The 13,231-nt window shown below is 36.5% G+C and overlaps 1 long non-coding RNA gene across 2 annotated transcripts in view; it reads left to right on the top strand.

Annotated features, from left to right (window-relative positions):
* Positions 1 to 4,966: 4,966 nt before the first annotated feature.
* Positions 4,967 to 13,231, top strand: part of LOC114152246 (uncharacterized) — a 37,382-nt gene continuing 29,117 nt past the window's right edge. Inside the window, exon 1 of one of the 2 annotated variants that reach the window (XR_003597085.1) lies at positions 4,967 to 5,050. This is a non-coding gene — a long non-coding RNA (uncharacterized LOC114152246). Of the gene's footprint in view, positions 5,051 to 12,419; positions 12,581 to 13,231 lie in introns of those variants that run through there. The other variant, XR_003597086.1, reaches the window with a different exon arrangement.

A 13,231-nucleotide genomic window follows, 5' to 3' on the forward strand; every position in this document is an offset into this window, starting at 1 on the left:
AGGCTGAGGTCATATGAAACTCCTTTCAAGCCCTCCAGAAGCAAACTTCTGTTCATTCAACTAGTTTTTGAAAAATGATCCAGTTACCACATTTCGCTGAAGAAAAAAAAAAAAAAATCCCATTTTATGTGAGTGGATGGTCATTCATCATCAAATGTTTGGAGGCCTGGGCGTGCTGACCCTACAGGAAATCACAAACCTAAACGGCTTAAAGTTTTGGACCTTTCCCTGAAAGCATTTGTATGTATTGCTGTCCGTAACCGTGTGCATGGTTGTGAGTATGTGTGTATGTGTGTGAGACATGGACAATACAGGTAACAGGTCCAAAGGCTATCTGCCACAAACTGACTACCATCTCTATGGAGATGTCTTGAAATCTTCCCCATTTCATCCGTCTACAGCCCTGCAAAAGATACTGACTTCTGCCTGAGTTAGTACTATTGTCAATTTCTATAGTTTGTACTGCAATCTACTACTAGGAATAATAATAATAATAATAATAATAATTAATGATAATAATAATAATAATAATAATAATAATAATAATAATAATAATAATAGGCAGAAGAAAGAGTATATCCTGGTAAATATATCCTATCAGATCCGATTTATTTTCAGATTCACTTTCATTTGTAAAAAAAAAAAAAAAAAACTCTCACCAGAAACGAAGAAAAGTTTTCATTCACATATATCTATCTACAATAACTCATTCTTCTGAACATTCTTCTAAATTGATAGTATGTAAAGACACACAAATGCACAATGGGTTTTCTTTTACTCCAGCAAGAAAATCCAGCTGTTCACTGAGGAATGCCCTGATGGCTATCAAGAGGAGGACAACCTGAACGAAATGAAATGAATAATTCAGCAATCAAGAGTAGCCAAGGGACCGGGGAGACATAGTAAATTAGCAACTTTGAAATTTCACAAACTTGTTTGGTGCTCATTATGCATGCAACCCATTTAAATTTCTTCCAAGCTCAGCACAGACCCTGAGGCGGTTTGGTTTCAAAACTGAAAAAAAGGGGGGCTATATTTCATGAATAGATAGGCCAGATGATCCACTATTCATCTGTAGTGGATTATAGGGAAATAAAGAGTAAAAAAATCTAAACAACACTGTATTATGTTCTTCTTCAACCAAGCAACATGCTCCCACAACTTTAGCGACTACATCTTCCAAGCAAAATTGTGATGCTTGTAAAAGCTCGAGGCTATTATGGACAACACCAGGCACCCTCTGCACACTGTCATCAGCAGCCAGGAAAGCAGATTCAGAGAGAGACTCCTCCTTCCAAAGTGCAGGACCAACACACTAAGGAACTCCTTTGTCCCTCTTGCAATGAAACTCTTCAACTTCTCACTGGAGGTTGGAAGGAGGGCTAGCAGGCGTACAATAAAAACAAAGTGACTATAGAATGTTAATGTAAAAAATAAAATAAATAAATAAAATTGTTTAAGTATTTGAGGTATTGGTGCTGAACTACAATTTCCCTGTGGGTAAATCCCAAAGGGATGAATAAAGTTTCTATCTAATCTAACTCTAACAAAATAAATAATAAATAGAACATTTAAGCGACTCTACAGTACGTTTGGTGAACCTTGACAAAAAAGAAAGAGGCATAAAGAGAAAAAAAATACCAATTGTTATAACTGAAAGCAATTAGTCTCACTTTTTGGCAAGATAAAGGAATCGAAAACCATGCTGCATTGTCGGAGTCTCTCTAAGCACTTCATCCTTGAGCAAAATGTTCACGAGAGAAAAAAGATAAATCCACATGGAAATGTGAAGTCCCGAAATTATCTTGTCACTTACGGTTTTAGAGAAAATTGGTAGCACTTTCAAACAGATCAGAAAGATCTGAATGAAGCAAATAACAGTTTCATTCCGGTCAACATGGCATGAAATGCGTCTCATCTCCCAACAACAATTTCTATGACAAAACATTTTATGTTTGGGAATATTTTACGGGTTTAACCATTTCATGATTGTTTATGACTTTTCTAGTGCCACCGCACTGCATTGTGGTGGTGTCCGTAACCAATGCGCCTGAAAACATTCTAGAGTAAGCAGACTTAAATAGAAAACTACTGTTGGGTATTTTCTGTAAATACAAATAACAGTGGAGCTGAGAAGCATATTCACAAGCAGAACTGCCTCCAGTGTGTGTACATTTTATGGCTCTGTAAGCCCTCTGTACGGAACTAGAATGTTCTAAAAAAAAAAAAAAAAAGCATTACTTGACTTTTTGAATTTTAATACTTTCAAGGCAGAAACTGTTGTTAATAGGTCCAATACGCTACATGTTGAAACCACAGTAAGCAAGTCGTGTTTTAGGTCAGTTTGGAAATTCATGTGACATGCATATCATTTCTACGCATCCAGTGGGGATGTTTTTTTGCATGAACGATCTTACATGTTCATGCAAAAAGTATGAAAAAGAGAAGCAATGTTTTGCTATTAATTGTCAACTCTATGGCAACTAGGCAACCAGGATGCCCAACTTGCCCAATCCAGTAATATATACACTGGTGGTAAGGGTTACCAAATTTATTTTTATTTGCTAAATTAAAAATTTGGTATTTAAATTCAGAAATTTGCCTTTAGACAGTTTGTGAAAGCTCAGAGGATGATGTGATGCCTTTGTAAGCTTTTGACAGGTTAATTAACTACCGAGTTGAATGGAAGCACAAATGTAGGTAAGAGCTTTCGGTTAATATTTCTGCTTGTCTGTGAAAACCCCTCCCGTACTGATGCTTCTGACCTGTATTCTTCGATCTCCTTTTCACTCTCTTCTCTTTTTCTTTTCTGTGTCCACTCGGACTGTCCAAATTAGTCTTTGAATGCTAGGAATGTGCGAATAAGAACATTTTATGATGCCATTTAATTTTAGTACCTCATAACATGGGCATAATGTGCAAAATGTAAGGGTAGGGTTTTGTGTTCATCAAGGTCATGAGTAAACCAAATGGAAAATCGACTAAATAATTTTTTTTGTTAGATGCAAAAAAAAGGTACTGTGAATGTGGTAGGGCTGGCACATTTATGCATCCACATTTAAAAAGATACAAGAAACAGTACTGGGAAAATCCGCAATAATAAGATGACAATTTAATGTTTGCATCAAAGTCTGTGCTGCCTTCACAGTCTGTCAAAAGCAACAAACATGCCTCTTTTTGAAGTAATCTTCTGGTCAACTATGTTGCCTTACTTACACAATAGGTTAAACTCTAAAAAAATGACAACTATTTTCATAACACCAAATTGAAAAAATCTTTGACAAATGTTTAATACGAACCTCTATATCCACTGCTCTGCCATAGTTGCAGATTGGCAGCCAAAATGTTTCTGTGTATCAAGAAAAAGACCCATAACTCAACAATGGAGGAAAAATCTCTCAAACCTGTCAAAATGTCACCCTAAGTGTGGACTCCCATCAACTAAAACCACATTTTACAACCTCTATATTCAGAGATTAGATAGCCTGACTTCGTTTGGGTTGCGACAGATTCCACAAGTGAGCCAGAACTAGAAATAAGGACAAGTAAAGTTCTACCAAATATTGCAGGACCTTTTCAATCTTGGACACAAGCCCACGTAGCTGCCTCTTAACTTTAACAGTATCCCTGCAAGTTGGGTTCTGCTACTTTGAAACCGTCACAGGGGACAGTATTGTTGCTATTTTACCCGTCAGTCAGCCATCACATAAAAGAAGAAGACATTTTCCTTTTTCTGCCTAGACCGGCTCCTGACCTTCACCGCAGTAAAGAAACCCTCTATGTCCAGGGAGGAAATATTGTCTGTAGCTGCACATCAACAGCCAAGACCCATTTTCAAAGGTTTGTCCCGACCTGAGGCCCCCTCAGCTATAGCAAACTACAAAGAGCGGGCATTTTTCAATCACAGGTCTCAGTTGCACTGCCCTCACTGTCTTTGGCCCCTGGGCACTCCAACTCAACAGTGACCCTATAGCTCAGTAGTAGAAGAAGCTGTTTTTAAAGATTTATCGTCCATCAGCAGAACGCGGAAATAAGCTCAAGTTTCAGAATTAACCTGTGTGAATACCTCAGCACAGGAACAAGCAAAACATCACTTATCCACACTGGGGATCTGAACTAAAGTGATTCTGCAGAGCATGAATGCCACTGACAGATTTACTCAAACATTTTTTATTTGGTGACACTAGTTAATGATGATTTATGGTTTCAGGTCTATAAAGCGGACTCTAATTCGCTATGGCCCCAAAACTTGCAAGACTCACTAACAGAAATTATTGCATTAATATTTTACAACAGTAATTAGGGCAACACTGGAAAGCTGTCTTCATTTTTTTTAGGGGAATTCTTGGTGGAGAAACTATGGTTTATTTTGATCTATCTCGTATCTGAAACCATAACAGTCGCTGGTTAGGGGACCAGCGTGCGTCGGAGATTAATCCATGTAAGAAATTAACCTGCTCTGTGACATGAAAAATTTGGAACTGCACCTGAAGTTACCTCACAAAGCTATTAATCCTGCTTTGGCTTCAGTTCTGTTTCATAATTATTCCCCCTGTGTATGTGTACTCCAGATTTTCGGTAGCTCTCTGCCAGAACCTGGTCGGACCCTGCAGGGACTGTAGAAACATTTACAATTTGCTTGGCCTACAGTCACCAGGTCCTTCCCAGAGTGAGGTAAGGTAGTAAAACAAACAGTTGTGAGGAACAAGAATGCTTTCATCAGTATTGCTGTTTGCAATTATTATGATTATTAATTCTATGGATATCCCATGTATGTACATGTAGAGTTATAAGTGAACAAAAACCACTAAGTATAAAACTAGGCACCCCTACATTATTTTTCTTGTTCTATCTTTAATTTCTCGTTGTAATAAGTTCTTTAGAGTTATTTCAGTTATTCAGTTCAGTGCGATTCCACATAAAACCAGTAGGGGGTGCTTATCGCATTGGTGGCATAGAGAAGGTTGTGCACACAGAAGAAGAATAAACCTTCCTGTTAGATGCTAATGGAAGCTCCACATGTGTATCTCAACTTTTCTGTATCTCACAGGTTAGTAAAATTGTATTTTGATGCATATATATTGTTTCCTTTTAACAGCTGAATCGAGAGTCAACTAGTGAGTCACGTTATGCAGTTTGTGATTAGTATTGTGTAGAAAACGGGACACATTTCTGCAGACAAATTAATGCTAATGCTCACGGACTTTGTACATGTGTGTTAACCAGCTGAAGGACTACTGAATCCACTTTGAATGTATTGTATTTTACACAGTTAGAAATGGTTCTTACACAAAGGACATTGTTTTGGTCTCTTGTAAAATGGACATTTCTTTATGAATTATTGTAAAAACCAATAAACTCACCGAATGCCATATTGCTATGACCTTCAGTGAGTAAGGCTGTCTGTATGTGAAGCTTAGTAAAGAGACACACCATTAAAGGAGCATGAGAAAAGCTAAACTGCTTAAATGTTAAAGTATATGTTATTTGTGCAGAGTAAAAATAGTTATTAAAAGCAAATTCATAGATTTTCCTTTTGATAGTTAATAATAAAAAAGGTCTGAGAAAAAGGGACACTGTATTTGAATTAATGCACTAACTTAAAAAAATCTGTGGTTTTAAGAACTAAAAGCCATCTGTTGACTTTCTCCCTTGATAAAATTCCTAATGTAAAACGAAGCATGTTAAAGGAATTTTTGTTTGGCTTAAAGGGATATTATGGCCATTTGTAATGTACTAAATTTAAGGGTTATCTATTGCAGTTACTGAGTGATATCTGAAGTTTTTGATACCTTAAGAATTTGACAAGTATTGCATATGAAGTATTGTATATAGAGTATGTTCATTACCCAGAAGAAGAATAAACCTTCCTGTTAGATGCTAATGGAAGCTCAACGTGTGTGTCTCATCTTTTCTTTATCACAGTGTCACAGAAAAGACGCTGTGATACAGAAAATTACCACGTCGCCCTCAGCCCATACACGGTTGCTGGGTAACAGATACGGGAAAATACATGTTGGCAGAAGTTAAAGGAACTTCGAAGAGAATTGTTTATGTTGTAATATGAAGAAAGAAAAAGCTTTTTTTTATTATTCACATCGTAGCTAAAGTGGCTAGAAAATGCAAAACGTTCATAAATTGAAACAGTTGGGAGTTTAGTGTGGAGAAAAAAGGTCAGTTCTTAAAAAATCATACACTGATAAGATTAGCATTGTAGTTGCTCATAATTCAGCCTCCGTTACCCTGTTTAATAAACTGAATGGAGTTTCGTCTAAAGTGCTAGACATTTATTGTGAAGAAATGACTTGAGATGAGGTCCAATTACAAAGATGATATATCCCTCTTCAGTTCAAGAAGAAAACAGCAGGAATCTGCAGGAGAACACAGAGTAATTTTAGAGGCTCCCATTCCTCAGAGGAGGTTTTAACCAGCAGCTTAGAGAAGGTGAGGCCACAGAAAAGTTGTTTTCCACAGGAAGTTTGGAAAATTGAAGAAACGCTTCATACTGAAAACTTGGTCCTATAACCAAAGCATTTATAGATTGTGATTTTTCTCCACATTTATTTTGAGTTGTTTTCTATACTTATAGCCCTACAAAATCTTAATGTAACAAAATGATTTTTTTTTAGCTATTTTTAGTTTTGTAACACACACTCCTAGATGAAAGCCATAAAATATACCAATTTATTATTAAAATAATCAAATCAGTTGAATAATATAGAATACTAGAGAATAATATATCAAATTAGAGTTGGAAATCATTATTAATCCTCCACCCCATCAAGGAAATTCAAAATGACCCAAATTGACCACATTTTTACTTAAAGTAAAAAAAAATTTTAAAATGACAAGAAACATATAATTTTTTGACAGCGTAGTGTCTTTTATTCATTTGATATTAACAAAAGATTTTCAAAAACCTAGTGCAGATGATCTGTCTGGAAGACATATTCAGAAGTGTTTTTGAACCAGTTAAATGTCTAATGCCTAAAGAAAAAAAAGAAAATCAGTGCTGTATGTTCTCAGGGTTAGGACTGACTGCCAAAGCTGTCAGCGACTCAACATTAAGAGCCGTGTATCCTTGCTGAATACAAAAGCTTTTATCAAAGCCACAATCACAAGGTTAGATGAAAAGCTGCAGGTGCCAGGCCTTAACTGTGGCTTGTGTGACCCAGCAAACCTGCAACGTGTTATGAAAATAAATAATCCTGTGTCATGGCTGTCTTGTTTGATGGAAAGATCCACATTTTGTGCTCTAAGAAAATAACAAAGATCAGTTCTTCTTATTTTTTGCCATATCAAACTTCCACAAAGAAGTATATAAAATGTTCCCATTTACCCAGTCATATACAACCAGCTGTGTATGTTTCCATTAAAAATAAACCAAAAAATTACTTTTGCTTCTGTATTTTCATTGAAAAACTGACCATTGTTGCTTAAAGAAGCCGAAGGCAGCTTAGATGTACCATGTATTTATGGTTGCCCGTTGCTGTAATAGTGTTGTTAGCAGAGTTGCTCTAGTCTTTCCCATCGCCAATAATTTTAACTCAAAAGAATTCAGTCAGAATCTAGCTTTACCCATCAATTTTTAAAATAACAATGAAATATTCAATTGCGTTTAATTTTTATTCGTTTAATATTCAAACTGAACAGAGAATCCTCATTGTGCCGTTGCACATGAAGCAGAAGAGATGCAACTTTTTTCTGCTGTGACGAAAACCATTAAAGGTGGTCCCATCTCTACTCATAAAATAATTATTACTACTACTCCAGTAACTCTGGAGTCGACTAAAATAAACAACTGGATATTCTTTGAATACAGCATCTCCAAAATCGGAAAACGCAACAATTCTAATGATGACAGGGGCTTATTAAGGAGGAAGTGCTTCAAGCAGGAGCTAAAACGACGGTGGACTGGGAGAAACAGGTGATGAGGCTATTAAAATCACAGAGAAGTGAGGAAAAGAAAACGATCAATATGTGTTATTCAGGGAAGATTGCGAAGTATGTAGCAAATTGCACAAAGGTACTGCAAGTCTCTAATCCGTAACTCTGCATAACGAGGAACTCGCAAAGATGAGCCCCGAGGTAGGATTAAACTCTCCGATTTTTGATTTACAGCATCAGCACTCAGTCCCTCATTGCTGCTTGAATGTTAAAAATATCCTCCTAGAAAATGAGTTAAATAATCCTTTTAAAATGCTGTTCTTCTTAAAAATGCATGCACGCAAGAAAGCAGATTTGAAAGATCTTAGCCTCTTATGAAAGATTTGTATTACTAAGTACAGACTGCATTTTGCAGTAAATACAATACCTATAGAAAATCCTTTTATAAATCCAATAGGATTGGTGAGTGACAATTTACTGTTCTAGTTAGGCAAATCTGTAATTAATTTAGTTATAAAAATAATCATGGCTACAATGCAAGTTGCACCATCTCCTCCAGAGAGACTTTACCGGAGTTCCTCTGTGGTGAGCCATTTAAAACAAATGTGAAATACTTAAAAAAAAAACGTGACATTTTAATCAGTGCTTTCACAATGGCATCTAAGTGTATCTAGCTTTTTAAATCTAAAGAAAACCACATAAACGCCACATTTTTCAGATGTGTAGCAAATTAAAATCCTTTTGGTAATCCTTGCTGACCTAAAACAGGGAATGTTTTGTCAAATCAATAATCGATGAGTCACAAAATAGGTTATCTGTCTGTTGTGCAGTGTAAGTACCCAGCTCTTCATACGTTTTATGTGGTTAAAACAAGAAGCAAATGCAGACATGAAAACAAAATGTTCATTGTGATTGATGTTTCATTGTTTTGACTTTAATTAGCATGCCGAGCGCACTCCATTATTTATGGAACACAGTAAGTTGCAAGAGTGATGCAAGAGTGGGTAACATGAATTCAGACCTCCTCCATAGTATAACAGTTGCACACAGTCGGCTGCAGACAAAATGTTTAGATTACAAAAAGATCTTAGAAGGCATAGCAGAGGTGAAGCTAAATTTTAACTTCCTGAGGGAAGTGAATCTTTAAAGGTCTTTCTATGAAAGTTTACATATTCTGTCAACTGAGATGTAATGAAGAAACTGAAGGCAGGTTTGTCAGCAAATATAACAAAACTGGCTGCTTGGCATTCGTCAATCAGTATCCTGTATTGGATCCAGATGGCAAGAATAAATGGCACATAAATGACGATAATGACACTGACTATGACCTCTCATTTTAGCATGTTTGTGCCTATTTCTTGTCAGGTTCACTTCTTATCTGTGCATTCTTTTTTGTTTTTAATTATTCAAGGCCTGTCTTGTAGTAGGCCATTTAGCCTTATGTTTAAGAGAAGCTATCTTCACAGCATCGTTTTCTTTAGTTTATCTGCCTGTCTAAGACTCCAGTCTTAGTAAAAAAAAAGTAAATAAATAAAAAGGTATCCTCTTTAAATTTTTTAATTTGTACCAAGACATAAAGATGCCCTAATTTAGGTCCCAATTTACTGAAATATGGACCTGGATTCAACACTGTTCTTTTACGTTAGCTTATTAAAACAATACCAAGGTGGGAAGTCATTTACAACAACATAGAAGATCACATCTCTTGGCCCTTCAGTGGATACGCTGAAAAATTATTCTAATTATTTGACTAATATGAGCTCCATCTGAAAGTATGGAGGAAGCATTTACACCAATTTTAATACTGGTCTTCTTATCATTAGTTAAGTAAACATGTATATTGGAAAAACAGAACTGATAACTTCACCCACACTCCCACATAAAAGCCTCCAATTGATATTGTGAAAATTGATGAAAATTACCTCTGAAAATTAACGTAGGAATAAAAGAAAGATTTTTATATTTTATTATATAAAATAATATAATAATTCTACTATATTTAGTAGAATTATAATAATCCCATAACTGAACTCTGGGATTTTGGAGAAAGTTCAGATTCTTCTTCCAGAGTGATGGACAAATCAGGGTAAAAAGTGAAGCACCCATTATACCTGGTGCCATGGGGGCAGTTCTGGGGTTGTTGCATTTTGTCAGGTCTAGTCTGGAACTTTATTTGTCCAAAGAAGAAAGGACAATTACTGAGGGATTAGGTTATTTCATCATTGAATTTCTTCTTTTCTGTTGCCATGGGCCTGTTCCAAGTTGACAATGTCAGGATTCATCAGACTAAAATTAAGCACGAATGGTTTAATAAACATGAGGCATAATTTTCACAAGTGGATTGCTGTCCAGAATGCCCAGAACTTAATGCTATTCTGAATCTTTTGGATGTGCTTGCATAAATTTGCACCACAGTCTTACTTTCCCATCTCTTCTGCAAAACATAAATAAATGTTGTGACATTGCTGAAAGAGATATGCCAATTAAGCATGACAACTTGGATAAATTACCAACTGCTTATTATTGACACATTTAGACTTTGCTGTTTCTAGTAGCAGTCACAGCAAAAATTCCAACTTTTCTTTAAACAGTCAAAAAATCCTTCACTAGTTTGCCGACATTGATGTGTCAAATGAGTTGGAGTAGGACTTAAAGCTGCGGGGAGGTTGTCACTCTAAACCACATCAAAAAGTCAAAAAAACAAAACATACCCTAAAACATAACTGTTATTGACACATTTTTTTGCTTATTTTATTTAGACATCTCCAAAACTTGGGAGGTCAAAATGAAAGAGACTGGAGCATATTGGTATCTGTTGGAGAGTTTTAAGACCAAATCCTCTGTTGGCCAAAAATAACTAGATGCCTAGCATAAAAGTAACATTTCAAAAAAATTAAAATAAAAAATCGCATCACCCGTCAAGCTCAGTAGTGTGGTGGTCTGGGGCTGCATTGTTGCTCCAGGAACTAGCCGTAAGTGTAAAGTTTTAAAGAGTGAATATGTTCAGTCATCAATTTGTGACTGTAAAGATTTTGATTTGACTTTTTCAAGCGAGGTTCTGTGAACTTGTTATGAATAACGAAATAATGTAATATCACATGGGCAAAGCCATAGCTTCACTTGGCTTAAAATCCTTCCTGCAGCGGTGTTAAATCCCTCACTTCAGTTCAGATTAGTTTTTTCAGCTAATTGTGGTTCGGTGCGTTCTGACCGGATTTATTCAACATTCCAATCAGTTCACCCAACAAAAAGAAAAAAACAAAACAACTTCTGAATAGGAGAATCTGTCAATGTGGCCGAGGCATCGTTACGTCCTCATCCGTCTCAGTGAGTTTAAAATATATCCACGCTGGGTTCGACTGGCAGCAGACTGACAACACTTGACACTGCTGACTAACAGCTCACGCAGTGCACAGTTAAACACCATGTGGCTCCTGTGTGCTAAACGGGCCTCTCCTCTGACCTCCATGTCAGATTCCTCACCAACACTATATTTCCTGCCTCTTTTGTTAAGTTCCAAATCAATAGATGACAAAATGTCAAACATGTTGGTATCTGCTTGCACAGCTCAGCATGCACTCTTATCTGCTGGTTGGGCTGGTGTCAAGGCTACCGGAGATTCAATCTGTTACACCTGCCCTGATAGAAATACTAATGACAGGTTTATGTTGAGCTACAGGGAGAATCGATGAGATTCTCTTTCAAAGAGTAAGCCTGTATTGCTCATATTTAATTTAACTTTTTCGATCTCCCAGTGTGAATCACGCAGGCAACAGATCTTACAATATTAATGTTTTCATCAATAGTACCAGAAACCCAACTAGTTTAACAACCATGAATAATAAGGACTCATCTTTAGAATAACGTGATTGAAAAGCTGCCACGGTCAAGCGTAATTGATTAAAAGTCTTTTGATGGAAAGGCTCAATGTGAAATTTCAGAATGGAAAGAGAGCGTTAAAAACAGCTTGTTCCACAGTTTAGGTGCAACAGTCTGGAAAGAGCAGTCCCTCTATTTTAATATCTTGTTCTTGTCACTATGAGTAGATTTTGGTTGAAGGGCCTGAGGGCTCAAGTTGGAGTATGTAGCTTTAACAAATCAAAAACATAGGAAGGAGGTTAGCCTGAAAGCCAAAGTCAAGATTTAAAAAATAATTCCAAGGTAAACAGGCAATCAGTGCACAGACATTAAGGCAATACTGATACTAGCTCTTTTGTTTGTTCCAGTGAAGAGTCTTGCAGTAGAATTTTGTCTTAAATGAAAGTAAGTTTTTGTTGTTGTTGTTGAATGTGTGAAAGTGTGTTATGTCACACTTTCACACATAAGAACCTTCCAAAAAAAACATCTTAATTTCTTTCTTTGACACTAACTTTCTTAGTTTAATTATTTCAAATATAAAAACACAAAAAACAAGTAATGTTGACTGAACTTCAGGAGGAAACACATCTATGTTGTGTAAGCTTGGTTGTGTTGGCTTAGTTCAGAAATCCTATCTGTTGCCAGAAACTCCCAGCTCTCCGGGTCAACGATCGCATGCTTGCCCTTCTCAACGTCTGACACGTTGTTGATGTGAGTTAGTTTTTAACCAGTTTGGATGTTTTTAAGCACTCAACTAATTCAGACAGCGTAAAGAACGAAGAGTTTTTTTAAGGAGCAGTATTTTTGAATGGCATCTGCATGAAAGTCATCGGAGGTATTGTGAAATTCAATAATCTGCCAAAATGTATGTGTATATAGCTAAATAGAACCAAGAAGTTTCCAACTGGATTCAGATCTTGGTATTTTTCTTGCCATGGGGTAAGAATTTCTCCGCTTTGACCCCTGAGCCATTTAGTTATCACATTGGTCTTGTGAATTGTGCTGTACCGTGCCGGATATACCATTGCAATTGCTCTTGGTTCATTGGCCAAAGTTGCTCATGGAAGATGTTTAAATTCAGTTTTTTTTCGCTCAAGGTAGAATTGAAGTAGCATTTTCTGAAGTAGCAGAAGTAGCATCCCATTAAACCCTGTTATTTTTCTTGCTAATACATGGCGTTTTTTTGGAGTCCTTCTTGTACCTGTTCTGTGTTGTTCTGTATGTAGAAGACACTCACATTTGCCATTCCCGAGCAAGCTCTGCACTGGTATCAACAAAATCCCTGCAATCCTACTTCAGGAAACATTGATTGCAAAAGCTGGACTTTGAGATTTTCTCTTCATCAATTGTAATATCGTCTTTGAAATTAAAACATATTGCTGCAGCACGCTGGTGTATGAAGCACTTTTAATGGAAAGCGATGGTGGCGTTTTTTCTCTGACGATCATTCATGTGCAGTAACAGCATGCAAAAGAGCAGCATTCCT

The sequence above is a fragment of the Xiphophorus couchianus genome, chromosome 10 (genome assembly GCF_001444195.1).
Source record: "Xiphophorus couchianus chromosome 10, X_couchianus-1.0, whole genome shotgun sequence".
NCBI lineage: Eukaryota > Metazoa > Chordata > Actinopteri > Cyprinodontiformes > Poeciliidae > Xiphophorus > Xiphophorus couchianus.